The sequence below is a fragment of the Chrysochloris asiatica genome, unplaced genomic scaffold (assembly GCF_000296735.1).
Source record: "Chrysochloris asiatica unplaced genomic scaffold, ChrAsi1.0 scaffold00051, whole genome shotgun sequence".
Lineage (NCBI taxonomy): Eukaryota > Metazoa > Chordata > Mammalia > Afrosoricida > Chrysochloridae > Chrysochloris > Chrysochloris asiatica.
The window spans coordinates 14,343,441-14,357,234 of NW_006408569.1; the positions used below are offsets into that span (position 1 = coordinate 14,343,441).

The 13,794-nt window shown below is 39.0% G+C and overlaps 1 protein-coding gene across 3 annotated transcripts in view; it reads left to right on the plus strand.

Annotated features, from left to right (window-relative positions):
• Positions 1–13,794, plus strand: part of TENM1 (teneurin transmembrane protein 1) — an 884,561-nt gene that overhangs the window by 678,859 nt on the left and 191,908 nt on the right. The window lies entirely within an intron of this gene.

The window sequence follows — 13,794 nt, forward strand, 5'->3', positions numbered from 1 at the left end:
TGTTAATGAGTGTTCCTCCAATCCTGATGCCACATTTTTCTTCATATAACCCAGCTTTTCAGATTATTTGCTTAGCATACAGATTAAATAAGTATGGTGAAAGAACACGCCCCTGTCACACACTTTTCTTAATTTTAAACCATTCGATGTTCCCATGTTCTGTTTGAACAACTGCTTCTTGGTCCATGTACATATTCCTCATGAGCACAATTAAGTGTTCCAGAATACTCATACTTCGCAATGTTGTCCATAGCTTGTCATGATTATATATATATATAGCTAAAAGTGGAATTGCTGCCTCATATGGCAGTTTTATCATTAAGTTATTGAGGAACCACCAAATTGTTTTCCACATTTTTTGAACCTCACATTATTTATTGATTTATGTTGTTGTTTTTAGGTGCCGTTGAGTTGGTTCTGACTCTTAATGACCTGTACATTCTGTACAGCAGAATGAAACACTACCCAGTCCTTCAACATCCTCACAATTACTGTTGTGTTTGAGCCCATTGTTGCAGCCACTGTGTCAATTTTATCTCATTGAAGGTCTTCCTCTTTTTTGCTGATGTTTTGCTTTACCAAGCATCATGTCCTTCTCCAGAGACTTGTCCCTCTTGACAACATGCCCAAAGTATGAGAGACAAAAATCTCACCATTGGCACTTACAGGGAGCAATTTGTTCAATAACTGTCTTTTTAAATAAATCCATTGCTAGAGATTCTAAATTCTTCCTCCTTGTTCTAGTTGAGTACATCTAATCACTTACTTTTGAAGATCTCCATGAATGATTGAATAAACAGCTAAAACACAGAGAGAGGCAGGCTTTCCTAGTACATACACCCTTACTAAAGTCTCCATTCCAATTATTTGCTTATGGGTGTCAGTTTACTTCTGATTTCTAGGCTTGTGTTCCTGGTCAAAATTTCCTCAGACATTCCAAATATTTTCATTAGTTGCCATCTAATTCGGTCAAGGTGATTTTTTTCTACAAAAGGATGAAACATTGCCCAGTCTTGTGTCATTTCCATGATCTTTGTTTAATATATCTGAGCCCATTGTTGAAATACTTCATACTATAAAGTGGCTTTAATTAAGATGATTTTAAAATCTGGTCTCCTTTTTAAGGCTAATAACAGTAATAAAAACAAGAGACAATGAAAAAAACAAAGTTATTGTTGAGTCAATTCCAATTCATGTGTTTCAGAATAGAAGTGTACATTATAGAGTTTTCAGGGCTGTAATTTTTCAAAAGCCACACCTTTCTTCTAAGGTACCTTTCGGTAGACTTAGATTACCACCCTTTCAGTTAATAGCCCAGCACTTAACCACCTGCACCACCCAGAGAGTCCAAGAGACCATGAACTCTCCAAGAAATGCCCCAAAAGGAAGGATAAAACTATTCCTCATGGTGCTTTATTTGCACTTGGGGACACATTTGAGGGGGAATGGAGAAAGAAAAGTTTCGAGGCTCCCAAGGAAAACAGCCAAAATAATTGCTGATGTGGTACCTAGAATGGAGTATGGATTGCTGCATGAAATGTCTCTGCCTGATAATTTCATTATATTTTCAAGTAGTTAAAGGGATTTTGTTTACTACCTGGTTTCCATCTCCATCTTTATGGAGAAGAAGAGAATTTTCTGACAGTGTTAAAGTATTGGAACAGGTGGTAGAGTGAGTTTGGAGAATCTACTTCCCTGAAGATGGATTGGGAACCCCTTTAGAACACAACATCAGTGAATGGTTTAGAAAATAAATTTATGGAGAGAAAACTATCAAATGTGTGGCCATTGAGCTATGATTAAATTGAAAGAAAGAAAAAGAAAGAAAGGAGGGAGGGAGAAAAGAAGGGGGAGAAGATTTATTATTCTCCTGATGATCTTTAATAGTCACTTAACTGATGTAGAAAGAAATGGGCTAAATGTTTTTCCATATACTAACAATGATGCTATCTGGACTGCTAACCACAGGTCATCAGTTTGAATCCACCAGCCCTTCTGGGAGGAAGATGAGCCTTCCTGTTCCTGTAAAGATTTGTAACCTTGAAAACCCTACACAGGGTCACTATGAGTCAGAATTGACTTGATGGTAGTGGATGGGTAGGGACAATGACACTACTCAGATTTCCTTTGGATTCAAAACTTCCAGTATAGTCTTTTGATAGAATAATGCTCCCCAAAGATGTCCAAATCCTAGTCCCTAGAATTAAGGTTGCAGATGGAATCAAAGTTTCTACTCAACTGACCTTACGAAAGGAAGATTTATCCTGAACTATCTGGGTGGGCCCAATATAATCAGAAAGATCCTCCAAAGTGAAAGAGAGAGACCAAAAAAAAAAAAAAAAGTCCACACCTTTATTTCTGTAGATTGGTCACGCTAGAGTAGAAATGTACTGATCGATACAACATTGATAGCTTTGAAGGTAGGGAAAGTGAACTAGAAGCCAAGGGATGGAGTGACCTCTAGAAATTGGAAAAGGCCAGGAAATGGAGCCTCTTGAAGGACTGCAGCCCTTCTAACAACCAGGTTTTAGCCCAGTTATACCCATTTCAGAGTTCTTTGTTGTTTTAAGCCTTCAAATCTGTGGTCATGTGAAAAGAAACTATTAAGTCTTGACCAACATTCATAAGGTCCCAATTATAGTAAGGATTTTAGGTTAAAATTTTGGGTGAAAAAAGTTCCCATACTCTTCTCCCACATACTCATTTCTGGATGATGGAAGAGGGGTTCTGGTTTAAATAAGTTGAATTTGAAGCGCTACAAAATGTTTTGTTAGTGTTGATAAGTACTGTCGAGTCAATTCCAACTCATAGCAATTCTGTATAGGGTTTCCAAGGAACTGCTGGTGCATTTGAACCACAGGACTTGTACTTAGCAGTCCATTGCCACACCAAAAGAGCTAAGTGGAAATGTGCACAGAGTTTGAAATGCTGACCTCTTGTTTCCCACATAGTTCAACTGTGGGGAGTTGTTGTGATCTCTAAGGACAATAGTATGGCAGAAGAATAGTGTTGAGACACAGTCAAAATGAGTAAAGGTAAACTTAAGATCCTAGATTATCCCACCATTTTGTAAGTAATGAAACAGATTCCCAACTCGAAGGGTAATGGCAGAGTGTATATGAATTAGTAACAGAGGTTGTGAGAACTCTTTCTTGGGAGAAGTATCAATGGCAACTGATAAGACTGGTTAATTCAAGTACAATATTGATCAAGTGGAAAAGTAAAATCACCCCTAGGGTTCCAGTACAAAAGCCACAATCATTACTTCATCTGGCTTAAAGATTTTGTTGTCTGGTACACAGACAAGACTCCCCTGCTAAAAACTCCATATGAACATTTGAAATAAGTTGGCCTTAGTGCTTTATTCTCTGGCTCTGAATATAAGGTATGATGCCTGGGAATCATTGCATTTGATTTAGTTTCTTTCCCAATTCTGCTGCTTGCAACACAAGGTGGTTAAAAAAAAAAAAAAGGAAAGAAAATCATTATTGTTAAGTTCACTGTGCTGTTAAAATTCTAGAGAAGGCTTATTTAATTTGACAAACTGGCTTGTTCAGGGGCTCTGATCTGCATTCATTATGTGAATTTTGTCAAAATAATTCCCTATGTCCGCCTGTGTCCGCATATATTATCAATATATAATAATGCATTCTGCCTGGTCCTCATTTTAATTAAATTAAATTGCAGCAGTTTAGAGTCCTGAAGTTCAGGAAATCAGCATCCGCCTTTTGTAGCACCACTATAAACAATTCTATTTTTCTTCAAGGTTATTGGCAACAACAATTGCATAATTATTTAATACAGTAGTTTGGCAAGAAAGACAGGTATTCCAGGGAGTACTAGACTTACTAAAGGTTCACGACACATAGGAGTCTGTCTAAATTGCATTAGAGATGAACAGGGGAACATTAATAGTAATAGGTGCTAAGCTACAGTTGCTTTGTGCACACAAAACATTCCTGAGAACGGTGCCTTAGTGTTCATAAATTTCGCCTCAGTAAAACCTAAGCAAGCTGGGCAGTCACAAAAATAGCATCCACTGAATATTTTAATAATAATTAGGTAGTGCTTTATAATTTGCAAAGTACTTTCCCATACATTATCTAATTTTAATCCTTTGGCCATTCCTGCCTGGTAAGCAAGACAGGATAAGTATGATTGTCATTTTACAGAGGGGAACACTGAGCTTCAGACGAGTAAGCGACAGGTCTCTCAGTCCTGAGTTATCTATACCTTGCACTGTTTTCTTTCTTAACTGAAGTGACCAGCTCACCTTATACAGTGCCCAGTTCCATGCCCCAATGGCCTTCTGTCAAAGAAGCTAGCAGAGATAATAATCTTCCATAATTTCTTTCCATTTACAAATCCATAATACTTACCAGACAGCAGAGCTGCTGTATCCATTCCACTTTATAGGCCCAGTGCCAAGAATATGAGTTTTTCAAGGACCAACAAAAATGTTTGCAACCTGAAGAATAAATTTCTTGGCACGAAAATAAGAAAAGAAAACCAGAAAATCAATATTACGAAATGTTTAAATAAACATCTGCAAAATGGAGCATTATGTCAGCTAGTCTATTGCAAGTCAATTCCCACACTTACATATGGAATATGTTTAATGTGGTAGAGGTGTTGTGTCCACTTTAATATGTCTAATAAGATGTGAGATGTTGTTGTTGTCAAGTGCTGTCGAAGCAGTTCCGACTCATAACGACCCTGTATAGGGTTTCCAAGGAGTGGCTGGTGAGCTTGAACCATCAACCTTGTGGTTCAAACGACTTTTCAGTCCAACGCATTAGCCCACAGCACAACACCAGGACTCTGAGATGTGAGATGGGACCTCCCAAAGTAAGAGTACTTTGGGTCTACCGAAGTTTTAAAATGGCCCTGACTGATTCTCTAGTAAGCAAGAGGTTTGTATCTGTAACAAACTGCTTGTCACACCTATTAGCAAATTAGGGAAACCATTTGGTGAGTCTCGACCAAGACTGTTTTTGAAACAATAGAGTGGACTGAAATAGATCAAAAGGGAAACAAATTAGAAGAGAAAATATTATAATGTAATGCCAATAAAAGAGTATTATTTTATAAAACTTCTGTTCCAGTTAGAAGTGTGTCTCCTCATGTGTGTTTTGAATTAAAGTTAATAAATTGTGTTTCTTATTACAGCTCTCAAGCATAAAAGTTTGAAAACCATTAGTAATATGATAAAATTGAGAGAGTGAAAAACAGTTTACCAAACCATATGACTTTTTTTCCAAGTCAGTATTTATGACTGCTCTTTCCACCCAGTCCCCTCACTAATCCATCTCTGGGCACTATGGAGATATCCCTTCAGGATTGAGCGAACGTATAAATTAATCATTTAACCAGGACATTTTGAAACTGAAAGGAGACACTGCTAATAATAACAGAGACAAAAATATGACCTTGGGCAGCCACAATACATGGTACTTCTACTTCAGGACTACTCTTCACTTCCATATTTCTTAAAGTCTGTGAAAATAAATAGGTTGTTTATTTAGCACTTCAGTTTCAGGACTAAGGTACGCCTGACCCAAGTCATGGTATTTTCAATAGCCTCATATACATGTGAAAGTTGGACAGGGAATAAAGAAAACTTAGAAGAATGGCTGTATTTGAGTTATGGTATTGGAAAAGAATAATGGAAGTACCATGGACTGCCAGAAGAACCAATAAATCTGTATTGGAAGAGGTACAGCCAGAATGCTCCTGTAGAAGTTAGGATGGCTAGACTTAGTCTCTCATACTTCAGGCATATTATCAGGAGGAACCAGTCCCTGGAGAAGGATATCATGCTTTGGTAAATTGAAGAGTCAGTGAAAAAGAGGAACACCCCCAATCAGACAGATTGGCATAGTGATGGCAACAGTGGGCTCAAGTATAACAAAAATTGTGAGGAAGTTGCAGGACCGGGCAGTGTTTCGTTCTGTTGTGTATAGAGTTGCTATGATTCTGAACTGATTCAACAGCACCTAACAATATCAACATTTAGCACTTCTAAATTGTGGGTGTTTCCCTTAATAATTGTGATCCAGCATAGTGGAGGGAAAAGCGTGTGCTCATGAGTCACTAGGTCTGACCTCTGGTTTTGCCATTTACTAGCCACATAGCCTTGGACTGGTCAATTCACCTTTCTGAGTTTTTATCATCTCATTTCATAAACTACCATAAGCATATCTTCCTCATGAGTTTTTGTGATTCTTAAAATTTGATAATATACACAGACATTTTAAGCTTTCATGTGTTATGCAAATGTAAAGTGATAGTGTATATGTGTGTGTGTGTGTGTGTGTGTGTGCGTGTGTCGTACTAGTAGTAGTAGTACGTAGTAGTAATTGTAGTAGGTCCACACACACAAGCCACAGATGAAAGTTCCAGAAAGTGGGTAATCCTTCAGAGAAAGTTCCAGAAAGTGAGTAATCCTCACTCATCTGATAGATTTTCTTGCTGTCACATAGAGGGACTGAAAGTTTGCTGAGTCATTAAATTATGGCACCTTTGTTTCCATTGCCATATTGCATCTCGTTTAATCAATCACATTGTTTCATAGGACAGCCAGTCTATTTTCAAAAGGAGTATATTTCTTAAATTGCCAAAAAAAAAAAAAAATCCCAAAATAAAACGGTCTAAATACAGCTAGAAGCTAGTAATCTTTTGCTTTATTTATTTTATTTTATACTGGGATTGGGAGTGGGAAGTGAAAAGGTAGGAATTTTTTTGTTTTGTTTCCATTCAATAGAAAAAATGGACTCTTTAGACACCCTGGCCGTTTTTCAGTCTCCCAAGGCCTCACACACATACTTTTCTCTCTTGCTTAGAATGCTCTTTTCTACAATTTAAGGGGTAAACCTTTTCTCCACACAAGGGTCTTTCATTGATTGTTGTTGTTGTTATTAAGTGCCCTAGAGTTGATTCTGACTCAGCAACCCTCTGTATAGGTTTTCTGAGGAGCAGCTGGTGGGTTTGAACTGCTGACCTTGTGGTTCGAAATCCAGTGTTGATCCTACAGCGTCACATTATCCCAGATTGGATTTATTTGCTGCACTCTCTCACAACACCCTACATTTTTTCCCCCAAACCCAGCCACTCCTCAGAAACCCCATATGGAGTTGCTATGAGTTGAAACTTAACAATAACAACAAGGTCTCAGTAACCTCACTCTGAGAGAAATAAGGAGCACTAATGAGTTTTGTGTAGAGGCATGATATGCTATCATGTTTTTGGTTTTGCTTTAATGTGAATTTTTTTAAAGTTTTTATTGTGAATTGAGTGATAGTTTACATGGGAGAACATCGGGTTTATACCATCATATCATTGCAATGATTACAGTCTCCTCCGTGCATCATCATTCAACTGTATTTGCTTCCATTCCCTCTGTTGTTATTTTTTTGTTTTGGTTTGTTTTTTTTGGCAGGAGGGGGGGATGGACACAGAAATACTCAGAAGTATATAATCATTTAAACAACCAAAGGGCACATTCTGCAGCCAGCACCCAGCCCCTCTCTTCCCATGAATCTAGAGTCCTCAGCTACTCTCTCTCTCTCCGTGTCCTCATCTCTGCCTCCATCTCTGGTATTGCTGCTTCTCTGGCTAGGGTCCCACATTCCACTCATGCTCTTCTCCCTTGATGGTCCTAGGGTCCTCTCTTCCTGGACTATAAGATTAACTACTCTCCCATTTTTGTTACAAAACTTCTACTTTTACAGTTGTGGCTGTCACAATTAGTCATGATAACAATTACTCACTATTGACTCATAAGAATCTTAGCCCCATCTCTTTCCAGACCCGTCTAGACCAGATGAAAATTATTCCATGGGGACTCTACCTTCCCCCACACACTCTTAAACTAAATTCACAGTAACCTTGTGTAGGGTTTCTGAGGCAGTCAAGTTTTATGGGAACAGAAAGCCTCACAAATACATATATTTGTGTTTCTGTGTGTGTGTTACTCACTTTTCTAAAATGTAAGCTCCAATAGGGTGCAGCTGTCTTTTTATACCTTGTTCATTCTCTGCAGTTAGTCACACAGTGCCCAACAAAAGGAGGCGCTCATTAAATATTGCATATTTGTTCAATGACTACATAAATAAATGAATAAGGACAGAGGCTGAGGATGGCCCAGTGGTTTTGCTCACATAGTGGTATGTATGGTAGACCTGACAAGGGAGACACGGCAGAGTCCAGATACACAAAGGCATTCCCAAATTTGTATGTGAGACTGTATGTCACCCAGTCTTCTGTGGCAAATAGGCCATCCAGGTTTGCTTTTATACAACTTTTGTCGTAGTTAAGTGCCGTTGAGTCAGTTCCAACTCATAGCAACCCTATATAGGGTTTCCAAGGCCCACTGGTGGGTTTGAACCGCCAGCCTTACAGTTAGCAGTCCAATACTTATTTTACAGCACCCCACCAAGACTCCTTTATACATCTAGACTTAGACAAAGCAATCAGCAAAATAAAATCTCCTAATATTAGGTTTCAGTGGACAGGGCCTTTTGACAAAAGTGTTCTGTGGGGCTACCTCCCTGCTAGACGCTTTTGAATTTTTCCTACCTGTACTTGTTCTTCATCCAGCTACCTAATTTTTAGCAATATCATGTCTAACCTTTATTTTTGTGAACAAGCAGGACACAGATTCTAAGTAAAGTATTAGTAAATCAAATCCAGTGATTTATTAAAAGGATAATATATCATATCTAGGTCAAGTATATTCCAGGACCAAAAGATTAATCAACATTAGGAGATCTATTTCCAGAATTCTCTACCTTAATATATTAAGGGAGAAAAGTATGTATCACTGTAAGTGCTGAAAAAGCACTTGATAAAAACTCAACACCTGATTCTGGCACTTACTAAGCAAGGAATAATAGATAAACAAAGCATATCAGGCTGTTAGGCAATGTATCAAATTGTGGGGCCTCTGGGGCTATCCTATCCTATGATAAATCACTAAAGAATAAGAAAGAGGTTAGAAGAAGCCCTGGGACTTGGTGTCTTTTCTCAACAGCTATCATTTTATCTCCATAGTCTTGGTCTTCTGCTGCTATGGCCTTCATTAGTTCTTTAAATGGTTTGCCTTTTCTTTTTTGCATTGTTGTTGTTGTTAAGTGCTGTTGAGTCAGTTCTGACCCATAGCAACCCTGTTTTTGCATTAGTCTGTTGTTGTTAGGTGCTATCGAGTCGTCACCGACTCATAGCCACCCTATGCACAACAGAACGAAACAATGTCCAATCCTGGGCCAACCTCATTAGTCTAGTATTTTTTAAATGGTAAATATTTATTGTTTTTGAATGAGTCTAGTATTTTTTAAATGGCAAATATTTATTGTTCTATTTAGTAATTCCTTTTGGAGAAGACTGTTATGATCTTGTCGTTGTTGTTAAGTGCCGTTGAGTCGGTTCTGATTCATAGCAACCCTGTATAAGGTTTCTGAGGAGCGGCTGGTGAGCTTGAACCACTGACTTTGCAGTTCAAACCAACCTTGAAGTCCAGTGCATTAACCCACAGTACCACACCAAAACTCCATCTTGTCATTAGTTACCTTTTAAATGTCATGAGATTGTTTTTAGGTGTTCCATGAGTTCATTAAGGTAACACATCAATTTGTCACATTGATGATCAGAGTACTTTTCATTATATATTGCTTTCATAAATGCAATCATGAATTCCAAAGCCTTAGCCTGAAACTGTTGAAAATCATCTGCTTAATCTTGTCATATTTCTTACATCAACTTCATTGCATGGCATCTGTACCTTGGCTACTTAATGTCAATCTTCTATCCCAGACCTTGTGGATGAATGTCATAGTCACTAAATTGTGTGTCAGGGGCACTGTGGCCCTCAGCCTTCTTGCAGTCTTGCAGCCTTCTTGCAGTATGTTGTGATCAGTAGAATAAACACCCAGAGTTATTTTTGCAGTCACGAATGACTGGGGAAGCCAGCTGCAGACTCTCATTCCATCTTCTTTATACAGCGATGTACTATTTGCAAGAAGACTAATAAGGAAGTCAGAGGTGTGCAATCCTGTTACCAGAGGACAGAGTCTTCTGCAAAGTAACAAGCCTCTCTTGACAGTGAATGACTCTTGGTTAAGGAACATTCCATTAGTACCTCTGTGTAGAGATGAGGGAAGCAAGTACAGGAAGAGAGAAATTTAAAAGGCACTGAGGATGTCACATGACTCAGAGCAGGTATTCTGCCATATTAACAGCACTCTCTATTGCCTGCCTAATATTTGCAAACCGTCATGTCACCACTACCCCAACCCTGGGATGTGAATTACAGGTCCTCACCCCCACCTATCTCCTCCCATTGCCAGGCTGCTCTATCTTCTGCAGATCCTCTGAAACGTTGGTGAATAATTATTTTTCCTTCCTATTACATTGCTCCTCTTAGTCACCACTCCAGAGTGCTAGGGACTGAATCTGTGTCCTATACCAAGCTGTGTTGATGATCAGATGTGATAGGCAACAGGCCACCTGGGAAATGGTAGTGGTCCAATCTGCTTATTTAGCTGAAGCTCAGCTGTCACCGTGGCAGACAGGAATATGGTGTCAGGGCTAAAAACTGTCAATGTCAGCCATAGTATAGCCCCTCACCCCCCCCCCCTTATTGAATTATATGAAACAGAGTAGGCGTTGGGTACATTACAGTCTGCTTCCATGAGAGGAAGTCTAGGATTGGTTGCTACTGTATTTGCCAGTTCTTTGTGCATTTGGAGAGCAGCTCAACTCTGTGGGGTGAAACATCTGCCTTCTCCTAAGCTGATTGCAAGTTCCAGGATGATGTTAAAGTGGACTCTGCTGTCAGTAAGAAATCTTGCCTTGTTTCTCTGAACAAGGAACCACATATAAAAATACCCCACCACACAGCCCCTACTCATTAAAGTCAGTTGAAATTTTGGATAAGTCTTAAGTATAACTTACAACTATATTAGCTCATAGAGCATTCTCAGGAGAAAGTCAATCTAATAAAAATTAGAGAGAACTTATTAAGTGGCTGCTGTGTTTCTATTTACTATGACTGGGGGGTGGGGGAGTAATATAATTGCGCGTTTGCATCCAATGCATTTTTTTGTTGTGGACTGGAGAGCAATTCTGAGAGTAGATATGGGAAGGTGAAAAGAATATGTCTTATTACCATTGCAATGAGAACGCTTTAATTGATACTTTATATAAGCATTTCCTGCCCCAGAGTTGGGAGGATCTTTAACTATTACTGAGAGGGCAAAAGCAGGCACCAAACCACCATTGGAGGTCACCAGGGCACACTAGTTACTAGCAAAGCTGTTTAATTACCTTCCAGAGAAGGGATTCCAGAAGTGCTCACTAGGTCTACAATGTACAGAAGGCAGGTCCTGTCATTGTCAGGTGTACTGTGGGAAGGAGCTGATGACGTGGGAAGGAGCTGATGATTATTGTTGTTTTGATTATTTATTAATCAAGACTTTTATATGTTGGCAAGAGAAGCAGAAACTGTTATTCTACACATCAGCGTGGCTCAAAGTGTGCTATTTAACCAACTAAGATTTTCCAATATGAGAGACAGCGCTCTATTTTATGTCTGGGTTTGATCCCCAATTTGAACTTATCAAATGCAAGTTTGATAGAAATAATGCAACTTAGTATCATAGAATGTTTAGTACTAAAATGGATCATTGGTATTATCTCGTCCAGGGATTCTTAATCTGCAATCTTTACTTGGACTTCAAGTCAATGAACCTTCTGCAATTCTAAGCAAATTTTACTGTACGTTCTTCTAGGAAGAAGCTCTAACTTACATCAGGTTTACAATAAAATTATTGTTGACCCAAATCTAGTCCATCCCTCTGCATTTTGTTACAGATGAAGACCATGACTTTGAGAGATGGGATATAACTTGCCAGAGGTCACACAGATCTAAGAGTTGAAATCTTTTTTGACTCTAGGTCTAGAACCAACCCTTCCTAAACTACCAGAGCTCTTTTAGTGATAAGAGGGCCTATAATATGATGACAGGGAGACTGCAGACAGCATTTATTTGTGCCACCATTTGAACTTGAACTAAATTACCTTTGAGATCCCGTTCTTCTCTGAATTCTGTATTTCCATCACTTAGAAACCCTACACAGGGTCGCTGTGAGTCAGAACCGACTCGATGGTACTTAACAACAACAACAACATCCATTATAATAGAGAAAGACATTAGCATAGAATATCCCCAAATAATTTCCATTTGGAAATGATTTCCATTTTCATAATAAGCCTTCCCTCCCCCACTCCCATTGATTTCCCTTGCTACCAACCAATGCTTGGTTGAAGTTAATATTAAAATTGCATTTCATGAGTCTACAACAGCTGATGGAAGGGAGAAGGACACCTCCATGAGGACCAGCTGCTACATGATTTGTGGGGTCAGATGCAAAATAAAAATACGGAGCGTTTTGTTCAAAACTTACGAATTTCAAGGCAGTGACAGCAGAGCCTTAAACCAAGTGTGGGAGCCTTCTAAGCATAGGGTGCCGTGAGACAACGTAGGTCCCTGAAACCAGGCTTTATCCCAAATATAAATTTTGGTGAGGTGGAGGACAAAAGGAAGTCAGCCTGTGATTTTTAAATTGGTCATAGATATCCACATATGCAACCAAGAAAGAATTGCAACTTTCTAGAAATTTGCATATTCATAATCATAAGGACTTTTTGGCTTCTCTATGCTTGTGCTCACACACACACGCACACATACACACACACACACAAAATCAGTTTGAGTAAAATTGCCATGTTTTCACCTTACCAAATGCCAAAAAACAAAACCTGTTTGCTTTCATGTTTTAATTTTTGCTCTATTCTGCTGGCATTGTTTTCATGACCAGAACCAAATGCCAAAGGAAGGAATAAGCTCTCCAGGGGCATCTAAAGAGTCAGGTAGAGGCAGGTACTTGAAAGCAATGGCAGAAAGGGGAAAAGGAACTTCCAGCTATGCAGTATCATGAGCCAGTACTCCAGGCTTAGAACAGAACGAGGAAAGAAAGCATTTTAAATTCAGGAATCAGAAATCTGGGGCTCCAACAGGTAAGCAGCTTTACCAACTGGGAAAGTGGCTGGCACTTGGCATACTCGAGTTGTACACATTTCAGTAGAACAGAGACACCCAAGCTACCACATTCCATACTTCTCATTTTAGTGCCATACCAGGGTTCCAAATGTAATGCACAACATCTGTGCTTCAGAGGAGCTGAAGCCAAATGTAGGGTGAGGTCCCATTGGTTAGCTATATGCAGAAACCAGAATATAATGTGTGCAAAGTGAGATTTACACTTGCAGCACTCTAAGTAAACTCAGACGTCTCGGCAAACCAAAGACCAGTTGGCACAAGAGGAAATACCAATTGGGCAAATCCAATTTTCTTAGTCTCAAGTGTAGTCAGTTGTTGTGTAAGTGACCCAGCACACGCCAAAGCCAGCTTCCTAAGTTTGTATTCTAGAGACGTCAGAAACTAGCCTTTCCAGTCTTTCCACACAGGTAGAGAGATGAGCTGTCCCACCATACCCTAATCCTGCAGAGAGTTTATTTCACCACTTTTACAATATAGCTTCCAACTCACAGGCCCAGAATACAGCCTAAGGTCTATAAACACATGATGCACACCTGATGACAGCATTCTTTTCCTCAGTCATTTAAAGATTTCTTCAGTCGCTAGATCCAATGCTGCACTATGCTATGTGATATGTATTTGTAGCTAAATGTCAACTCAAATCTGAATGAAGTAAATATTTCAGCATTTTCTAATGT